The sequence below is a fragment of the Arachis hypogaea genome, chromosome 10 (genome assembly GCF_003086295.3).
Source record: "Arachis hypogaea cultivar Tifrunner chromosome 10, arahy.Tifrunner.gnm2.J5K5, whole genome shotgun sequence".
Lineage (NCBI taxonomy): Eukaryota > Viridiplantae > Streptophyta > Magnoliopsida > Fabales > Fabaceae > Arachis > Arachis hypogaea.
The window spans coordinates 80154821-80166188 of record NC_092045.1 but is presented as its reverse complement, the minus strand read 5'-3'; positions in this window follow the sequence as shown (position 1 = coordinate 80166188).

The following is an 11368-nucleotide window of genomic DNA, read 5'->3' as shown; positions in this document are numbered from 1 at the left end:
TCCACTTCTGGGGCCCACTTGGTGTGTGCTGGGGCTGAGACTAAAGCTTCTCACGTGCGTGGGCTATTTCTGGAGTTGAACGCCAGGTTGTGACGTGTTTTGGGCGCTAAACTCCAACTTGTAACCTGTTTCTGGCACTGGACGCCAGACAGCAGCATGAAACCGGCGTTGAACGCCAGTTTACGTCATCTATCTTCGCGCAAAGTATGGACTATTATATATTGCTGGAAAGCCCTGGATGTCTACTTTCCAACCCAATTGAGAGTGCGTCAATTGGACTTCTGTAGCTCCAAAAAATCCATTCCGAGTGCAGGGAGGTCAGGATCCAACAGCATCAGCAGTCCTTTTTCAGCCTAACTCAGATTTTTGCTCAGCTCCCTCAATTTCAGCCAGAAAATACCTGAAATCACAGAAAAACACACAAACTCATAGTAAAATCCAGAAATATGATTTTTGCCTAAAAACTAATAATATTATACTAAAAACTAATTAAAACATGCTAAAATCTACATGAAATTACCCCCAAAAAGCGTATAAAATATCCGCTCATCAGAGGAAGAGCTAAAAGAGGCAGAATTAATGAAGACAGTAGAGGAGAAAATAGTGTGGAGTAAGGTAACATAGGTGAAGAAAGCTTCTTCTATCTTAAAATGGCTGAAGGGGCGGGCCTATACAAGTCCCAACTCAAGCCATGAGTATTATTAACTAGAACTATCATGGGATAGCGGCCCCACAATAGTGTCAGAGATCCATGATCTCGGCAGAAAATGTAAGCCAAACCTTTTATTCTTAATAGAAACTAGAGCTAAGGATAACAAGATTAGAAACATTAGGAAGAAGTTATATTTTGAAAAACACTTTTGTGTAGAACTACGGGACTTGTCCAACAGTCTTTACCTATTATAAAATAAAATTCTAGAGATTGATATTTATGCATGGTTTGACAAATACATTAAAGCTAAAATAAAGAAAAGGAGTGGTGATCAATGGCTATATTATTTTGTATATGGTGATCTATGTAACACCCTACCATACAAAGTCTTATGCTTAAGTCATAATTCAGAGATGCTAAGGTATTACGACCTCTAAAGTAAAAATTTAGTACATATAGTAGTATGAATGATTGATTATAACTAGGAGCCTTTGTAGAAAAAGGGGTAAACAAAAACCAATCGCAACTCAAAGCGCAACACTCCGATCGATAACGTAACGAACAAGGATAACCAACGCGTGATTATATATATACAAAGGAGTGTCAAAAACAGGAATATCAAAACTCAAGATCCGGCTGCGAAGATAACCGGTCCGAGCATAACAATATATACATATGATAGAAATAAGGAAAACCCCAAAGGAAACCCAAAGGGACACAAATACATAAAACCTATTCTCCAAAATCTCCCATAAGAGGAGTCATCACAGTTTGTATTATTTAATGGAGATAAAAGTATCTAAGCAAAACATGTAACCAAAACATAAACCCCAAGAACAAGGAATCTTCGCAAATCTAGGAGTCTCCAGCATGCCTCAACGGAAAACATCACGTCCTGCATCTGAAAACCACAAAATCCGCATGGGTGAGAACCAGAGGTCCCCAGCATGGTAACAGCTTCCACATATATAATACATAATAATGGAGGAAAGCCGAAGGCAATCCTAAAACTTCCTCCAGATAATATCAAAGCTTATAAACAAGCTAAACCATAAAGGGCATCTGACTAAAGATACTTCAGTCTAACTAATACTTCCCTTTCCAATTCCTTCAGACCTCCCAACCACCAGTAGGAGTATAATGTAGCAAACACAGTTATATCAAGCAAGAGATATACAATTAGGAACAAGTAAGGCATTTAGACAATTAGCAAGTAATATGCAGTCAAATAGGCAATCTCAAACAATTCACATAATATGCATATGATGAATGCCTGTCCCTAGTGGCTGATGATATCATCTGTCGGTTATAGAGCCAACCCGACAAGTCCTGGTAGCTAACCATTGGACTGTCCCTCTGTCATGCATCCCCAACTCGAGTTATACTCATCATAAACTTGATCATAATCATGATCTATATCCATCACCTTCACTGGTGAATATTTACGGGGGCGAGCTCATCCGGGTCTTTCACAGTGCCCGGCCACACTTATGACATAGGGTCAAAAGAGAATCAAGTCTCAACCTGGAGCACGTGGTGGCTAGCCACTGCTACTACCCAGGGAAACTCGTATCTCCGATAGTGGAAGTGCAAATCACAATTATCAATAATTCAGCATAAACATGCATGAATTCTCATCCATGGATCAACATCCATATCAGCCATTCCGGCTCACGGTTAAATCCATAACCAGCCAATATTCATAGCATACACAGCTATTCCGGCTCACGGTTCAATCCAGAACCAGCCAATATTCATAGCATACACAGCTATTCCGGCTCACGGTTCAATCCAGAACCAGCCAATATATAAACAATTACGGCCCTTCGGCCAATGGCATAACCAGCACTTCCACCACCATCCTCCACATCTCACATAATCATCAATGATCCTCATTGATTATTCATTTCCCTTGCTTCACTCGCAAGTTACCACATCCACTAGCTCCTTCTCTCATAGCTAGGCATATCATAATGATTTAAGATATAAGTGGTGAGATCGGAGGCTTAGAAGTATGAAATTTGGCTTTTACAACTCAAAAATCAACTTTGGGATGAAAACGAGTCTGCGCGTACGCGCACTCCACGCGCACGCGTGGATGGCCTCAAAAACTTCATCGACGCGTAAGCGTCATGCACGCTAACGCGTGGATTAAACAGTTGCCAATCGACGCGCAAGCGTCAACCACGCGTACGCGTGGGTGTCCTCGTGCCCCAGGCACAACACTGGCACAGTTCTGGCATAACTCTCGGGAAAATGGCTGGGCATTGGGTGCAGCACAATCGGCGCGCCCGCGCACATCACGCGCACACGTGGATGGCATTTTCGGGAAGAATGGCGCGCACGCGCCAAGTGCGCCCACGCGCAAGGGGTCATTCTGCTAAAAATTTTCTAAGTTAAAAGCTGCAGAATTCACCAATTTAAACCCCAATCTTCCAACGGACATAACTTTCTCATTTTAAATCATTTTTCACCCGTTCTTCGAACGGCATGGACATCCCGGATCCAATTTCATTTCTAAATAAATTTGGCACAAAACAGAGATCCGTAGTCTAAGTTATGTTCCACCAAAGTATGCCCCAAAACCATGTTTTTCATAAAAACCACAAAGTGCCATTTTCAAAACAAGCCATTTCCAACTCTTTTCAAAATCAATCAAAACATGCCATTTTCATCCCTTTTTCTTGAAATCAATCAAAATATATCAAATTCAACATCAAGCCTCCTCAACTCACACATTGACACTTCACCACAATTTATCAAAATCACTATCTCATCATTTTAACCCACTTCACCCAAGTGGCTCAAAATCAAACACATTGACATATCATATACTCTTCCTCATGCCAATTCCAACAACACCAAATCCAATAAATCATCATTGTACGCAATCAATATCATACTCACCATCAACATGGTTCAACCCACAATTCAACCATAACCAATCATCAAGCATATATCACAACATGCATATTTCTCATACATCATACTACCAAGGCATCAATAATCATCATCACATATATGACCACATCATATATCTCAATCATTCAACAACATCAACCATTCAATGCCTATCTTAGGGCCTCTAGCCTAAGTATTTCCTACCACATTACATATTAGATACGGGAAACCGAAACCATACCTTAGCCGATTTTCCCAAGCTCCACCGGAGCACTTCCAAACCACTTATCCACAAGCTCTCAAGGCCTCAACACCTCCAAGAACAGATTTTTTCACCACCAAACCCTTTCCAAGCTTTTCAAAATCACCAATCAAGCTCCAATATTCATACATACACAACCTAAGCCACAACCATCATACCCATACACAACATCTCAAAACCCAAACATCATAAAACAACAAAATACACTAGGGTTGAGAATCTTACCATACCCAAGGTCCAAGGAGACAAGATTAACCTTCTCCTTCAAGAGAGTTGGGTCCTATAACATCAAAGAACCCAAAATCTCAACATTTCACCCATGAAACTCGAAAATAAGGGCTGAGATTTCGAACGGCAACACGTGGCTTACTTCAAGATTGGTTGTATGGGTTTTGTAGAGCTCTCCGCGGTGAACGCGTGGCCGCAAACGGGGCGGCAATCGGAGCTCTAGATCAAAAGTTATGGTGGTTTGAAGATCAACCAAGGGAGAGAACTTGAGAGAGTGTTCTTCCTCCCTTTCTCTCTAATTTCAGCTTGTGTGTGTAACAAATGAGGAGAGAGAGTCCTGAAAACTAGGGTTTTGGTTAAGTTATGTTGGGCCAAGGGCCCACTTTGGGTCCGTTTGGCCCGGTTTGGCCCGTTTGGTCCAATCTTGGTCCGAATTCTATAAAATTGGTACCGAAATTCTCGTCTCAATCTCCTCTATCACATTTAGCCATAAAAATCACATTTTAGGCTTTCTAGAATAAATTCTCATTTATGGGTTAATTAGCCGTTAATTAACCGGGTTTTACATTCTACCCACCTAATTGGGAATTTTGCCCACAAAATTCAAATGCAATTACCTGAGAATAAATGCGGGTAATCCGTTCGCATCTCTGACTCAAGTTCCCAAGTGTGTTCCTCAACACCGCCTCGACTCCAAGCCACTTTCACTAATGAAACTTCTTTTCCACGCAACCGTTTGATACTAGAATCATCGATACTGACTGGAGCCACTGGAAGCGTCAAATCTTCCCTTAACTGAACCGACTCAGGTTCCAACACATGGCTAGCATCAGGAGTGTACTTCCGAAGCTGCGACACGTGAAACACGTCGTGCAGATTCGAAAGATGAGGTGGTAGAGCCATCCAATACGCCACCGGTCCAATCCTCTCCAGGATCTGAAATGGACCAATGTATCTAGGATTCAACTTCTTTGCCTTAATCGCCCTACCTACTCCCGTAGTCGGAGTAACCTTAAGAAAAACATGATCCCCTTCCTCAAATTCTAAGGGCTTTCGCCTCTGGTCGGCATAACTCTTTTGACAACTCTGCGCCGTAAGCATCCTATCACGGATTTTCTTGACTTGTTCAGTAGTCTCAGCTATCATTTCCGGCCCTAACAAGCTTTTCTCTCCAGCTTCATACCAACATAGTGGAGATTGACATTTCCTCCCATACAAGGCCTCATACGGAGCCATTCCAATGCTCGCATGATAACTATTATTGTATGCAAACTCCACCAATGGCATATACCGGTTCCAACTCGCCGGTTGGTCCAAAACACAAGCTCTCAACATATCCTCTAGTGTTTAGATCGTCCTCTCAGATTGACCATCGGTTTGAGGATGGTAAACCGTGCTCAAGCTTAATCGGGTTCCAAAAGCTTTCTGAAATGCACCCCAAAACCTTGAAGTGAAACGAGGATCTCTATCAGAGATTATAGTAGCAGGTACACCATGAAGTCTCACAATCTCCTTTATGTATAACCGTGCTAGCTCCTCAAGGGTGTAAGTCATACGAATGGGTAAAAAGTGAGCTGACTTCGTCAGTCGGTCCACAATCACCCAAATAGCATCAAAACCAGTCCTAGTCCTTGGTAATCCCGACACAAAGTCCATTGCAATACTTTCCCACTTCCATTGTGGAATCTCTAAAGGTTGCAACATCCCGGAAGGTCTTTGATGTTCAATCTTTACCTTTTGACAAGTTAAGCACTTTGAAACATATTCCGCCACATCATTCTTCATACCCGGCCACCAGAACATCGCCTTTAAATCATGGTACATCTTAGTACTTCCCGGGTGAATGGAGAATCCGCTTTGTGTGCCTCCTTTAAAATATCTTGCCTCAAAGTGCCGACATCCGGCACAATGATCCTACCCTTGAATCTCCATAACCCATCTTTTTCTTCCGACACTCTCCACCGTTTTCCTTGCTCAATAGCCGGTAACACCTTCCATAACGCTTCATCATTTTGATGAGCCTTTAGGAGTTTGGACTTAAAATCACTTGAGATCTCTAATCGGCTCAAACACAAAGTTCCGGATACTTCTCGAGCACCAATTTTTAGACTCTCAAATCCCTTGAGCAACTTCTCCTCTTGAAGCATCATCCAAGCCGCATATAATGACTTTCGACTTAAAGCATCCGCCACTACATTCGCTTTTCCCGGATGGTAGTGCAACTCAAAGTCGTAGTCCTTCAACAATTCCATCCACCTTCTCTGCCTCATATTAAGCTCTTTCTGATCGAAGAGGTACTTCAAGCTCTTATGATCAGAGAAAACTTGGAACTTAACCCCATAGAGATAATGCCTCCACACCTTCAAGGCAAACACAACCGCAGCGAGTTCCAAATCATGCGTAGGGTAACTAACTTCATGAGGTCTCAACTGTCGTGAGGCATACGCCACCACATTACGATGCTGCATCAGCACGCACCCTAGACCCTTCAATGAGGCATCACAATACACCTCAAATGGCTCATTCGGCTCAGGTAACACTAACACAGGTGCAGTGGTCAACTTTTTCTTCAATGTCTGAAAGCTCTCCTCGCACTCAGGAGTCCAAACAAATGGAGTGTCTTTGCGGGTTAACTTTGTCATTGGCAAAGCTATTTGTGAAAAGCCTTTGATAAACCTTCGGTAATAGCCAGCTAAACCCAGAAAACTCCTTATCTCCGTCACGGTGGTTGGTTACTTCCAATCCATCACAGCCTCCACCTTAGTTGGATCTACGGCTATTCCTTTCTTACTCACCACATGGCCCAAAAACTTCACCTCACTCTTCCAAAACTCACACTTAGACAGTTTTGCATAGAGTTTCTTCTCCTTTAGAATCTGCAACACGGTCCTCAAGTGTTCCGCATGCTCTTCTTCAGTCTTGGAATAAATCAGTATGTCATCAATGAAGACAACAACGAATTTATCCAGAAACGGACGGAAAACTCTATTCATGTAGTCCATAAACACTGGAGGAGCGTTCGTCAACCCGAAAGACATTACAGTGTACTCGTAATGACCATAACGAGTCCTAAAAACAGTCTTAGGGATATCCTCACCCCTCACCCTTATCTGGTGATAACCGGACCGCAAGTCGATCTTGGAGAAAACTCCAGCTCCTTGTAACTGATCCATGAGATCATCAATTCTCGGCAATGGGTACTTATTCTTTATTGTAACCTTGTTCAACTGCCTGTAATCCACACAGAGCCGCATACTCCCATCCTTCTTCTTCACCAGTAACACTGGAGCACCCCACGGAGATACACTTGGGCGTATAAAATTCTTTCCCAACAAATCCTCTAACGGAGACTTTAGCTCGTTCATCTCTAACGGTGACATCCTATAAGGAGCACTTGAGATTGGTCCCGCCCCGGGCACCAATTCAATAGCAAATTCAACCTCTCGGTTAGGTGGAAACTCATCAATATCATCAGGAAACACTTCCGGAAACTCACACACAACCGGAATCTGTTCCAACCTTTGATCATCACCCAAAACGCCCGCGGTTAACAACATGATACCCTGACATTCGGTTCCGGAACAGTTCACCATCATCAAATTCAAGTAATAATTAGTCACCACGATCGGCCCTTCAGTATCCTCCGGCATAAAGTACACCGACTTTGTAGAACAATCTAGCAGAACATGGTTCTTAGATAACCAGTCCAATCCCAAGATAAGATCAAGACCAATCATCGGTAAGCAGATTAAATTATGAATAAAATCACGCTGCTTGAACCTAAAGGAAACTTCCGGGCATCCTAGCCTAGTTACCATGGCTTCATGGGTAGCATTGTGCACTCTTAGATCATAACCTAAAGTTACAACCTTCAATCCTAACTCATGGGCTTTCTCAAATGCAATGAATGAATGCGATGCTCCCGAATCAAATAAAGCATTTAAAGTTTGACCAGCCATCTCACAATTACCTCGAATGAGTGTCTCAGATCCCTCAGCTCCTACAGCTGAAGTGGTGAACACCCGACCAGTCTGTTGTGCTTTTCCAGCACCTTGTTTCTGCTTCTCAGGACAATTTACGGCTTTATGCCCCGCCTTTCCACAAGTGTAGCACAAACCCCATCCGGCCTTGCATGGTGCTCCCGGATGGTGACTTCCACATCTAGTACAAGCTTGATCATTTTGAGGCTACTTCCCAAACTTCCTCCCTTGGGAGTTGTTGTTGTTGTTGGGCCTCCTAAAAGAGCTTCCTCTCTTGAAAGACGGACCTCTAGGTGCAAAGCTCTTCCCTCGGTTCTGTGGGAATGATCCCTTTTGACTCCCTTTCTCAGCGGTTGCCCTCTTCACACACTCTTCAGCAACCCTACACTTGTTTACCAACTCGGAGAAAGTTCTAATCTCCATTGGTCCCACTGAACTAAAAATATCACTCCGGAGTCCTCCTTCATATTTAACACACTTCCATTCCTCATATTCCACCGGAGTCCCTTGGCACATACGAGAGAACCTGAACAGCTCCTCAAACTTGTCAGTATACTCTGATATGGATATAGTACCCTGCTTCAGCTGTAACAATTCAAGCTCCTTGGCCGTCCTAGCAGAAGTCGGAAAGTACTTCTTATAGAACTCTTCTTGGAAGACATTCCAAGTGATATAGTCATCACCCTGCTGCAGAAGACGTCGGATACCTTGCCACCAATGCGACGCTTCACCGACAAGCATATAGGTAGCAAACTCGACACGCTGCCCTTCAGGTACCACTTGTGCTTGCAGTGCTCGCTCTATAGCCTGAAACCATGTATCAGCCTCAGTCGGACTAGTAGTTCCCTTGAACTTAGGTGGATTAACCTTCAAAAGTTTGCCAGCGTCATCGGGCCATGAACTCCACCTCCATCATTACCATGGTTGTTCATCTGTTGGCCAAGAGCCTCAGCAGTGGCTTGCATAGCCGTAGCCATGTTCTCCAACGCAGTTATAAAGTTCACCGGGTCATGAGGGTTATTCTTCGGTGCACGAGCATTAGTACGACCTCTCACACTACCTCTACCGCGTCCACGAGGCGCCATCTGGTTCCTATACATACCAAACAATCGATATTAAGTTGATCAGTCTCAATATCGGAAGTCTAGTACTTCAAAGTCCCAAATGCATGCTCATGAACGTTTATGCCAATTATATCAAGCAGATATACTAATAGCACATAACACACACAGAGAGAATGCACAGAAGCATAATCAGTCCATCCCTCAGGCTCTACAGGAACGAACTGCTCTGATACCATAATGTAACACCCTACCATACAGAGTCTTATGCTTAAGTCATAATTCAGAGATGCTAAGATATTACGACCTCTAAAGTAAAAATTTAGTACATATAGTAGTATGAATGATTGATTATAACTAGGAGCCTTTGTAGAAAAAGGGGTAAACAAAAACCAATCGCAACTCAAAGCGCAACACACCGATCGATAACGTAACGAACAAGGATAACCAACGCGTGATTATATATATACAAAGGAGTGTCAAAAACAGGAATATCAAAACTCAAGATCCGGCTGCGAAGATAACCGGTCCGAGCATAACAATATATACATATGATAGAAATAAGGAAAACCCCAAAGGAAACCCAAAGGGACACAAATACATAAAACCTATTCTCCAAAATCTCCCATAAGAAGAGTCATCACAGTTTGTATTATTTAATGGAGATAAAAGTATCTAAGCAAAACATGTAACCAAAACATAAACCCCAAGAACAAGGAATCTTCACAAATCTAGGAGTCTCCAGCATGCCTCAATGGGAAACATCACGTCCTGCATCTGAAAACCACAAAATCCGCATGGGTGAGAACCAGAGGTCCCCAGCATGGTAACAGCTTCCACATATATAATACATAATAATGGAGGAAAGCCGAAGGCAATCCTAAAACTTCCTCCAGATAATATCAAAGCTTATAAACAAGCTAAACCATAAAGGACATCTGACTAAAGATACTTCAGTCTAACTAATACTTCCCTTTCCAATTCCTTCAGACCTCCCAACCACCAGTAGGAGTATAATGTAGCAAACACAGTTATATCAAGCAAGAGATATACAATTAGGAACAAGTAAGGCATTTAGACAATTAGCAAGTAATATGCAGTCAAATAGGCAATCTCAAACAATTCACATAATATGCATATGATGAATGCTGTCCCTAGTGGCTGATGATATCATCTGTCGGTTATAGAGCCAACCGACAAGTCCTGGTAGCTAACCATTGGACTGTCCCTCTGTCATGCATCCCCAACTCGAGTTATACTCATCATAAACTTGATCATAATCATGATCTATATCCATCACCTTCACTGGTGAATATTTACGGGGCGAGCGCATCCGGGTCTTTCACAGTGCCGGCCACACTTATGACATAGGGTCAAAGAGAATCAAGTCTCAACCTGGAGCACGTGGTGGCTAGCCACTGCTACTACCCAGGGAAACTCGTATCTCCGATAATGGAAGTGCAAATCACAATTATCAATAATTCAGCATAAACATGCATGAATTCTCATCCATGGATCAACATCCATATCAGCCATTCCGGCTCACGGTTAAATCCATAACCAGCCAATATTCATAGCATACACAGCTATTCCGGCTCACGGTTCAATCCAGAACCAGCCAATATTCATAGCATACACAGCTATTCCGGCTCACGGTTCAATCCAGAACCAGCCAATATATAAACAATTACGGCCCTTCGGCCAATGGCATAACCAGCACTTCCACCACCATCCTCCACATCTCACATAATCATCAATGATCCTCATTGATTATTCATTTCCCTTGCTTCACTCGCAAGTTACCACATCCACTAGCTCCTTCTCTCATAACTAGGCATATCATAATGATTTAAGATATAAGTGGTAAGATCGGAGGCTTAGAAGTATGAAATTTGGCTTTTACAACTCAAAAATCAACTTTGGGATGAAAACGAGTCCGCGCGTACGCGCACTCCACGCGCACACGTGGATGGCCTCAAAAACTTCATCGACGCGCAAGCGTCATGCACGCTAACGCGTGGATTAAATAGTTTCCAATCGACGCGCAAGCGTCAACCACGCGTACGCGTGGGTGTCCTCGTGCCCCAGGCACAACACTGGCACAGTTCTGGCATAACTCTCGGGAAAATGGCTGGGCATTGGGTGCAGCACAATCGGCGCGCCCGCGCACATCACGCGCACGCGTGGATGGCATTTTCGGGAAGAATGGCGCGCACGCACCAAGTGCGCCCACGCGCAAGGGGTCATTCTGCTAAAAATTTTCTAAGTTAAAAGCTCAGAATTC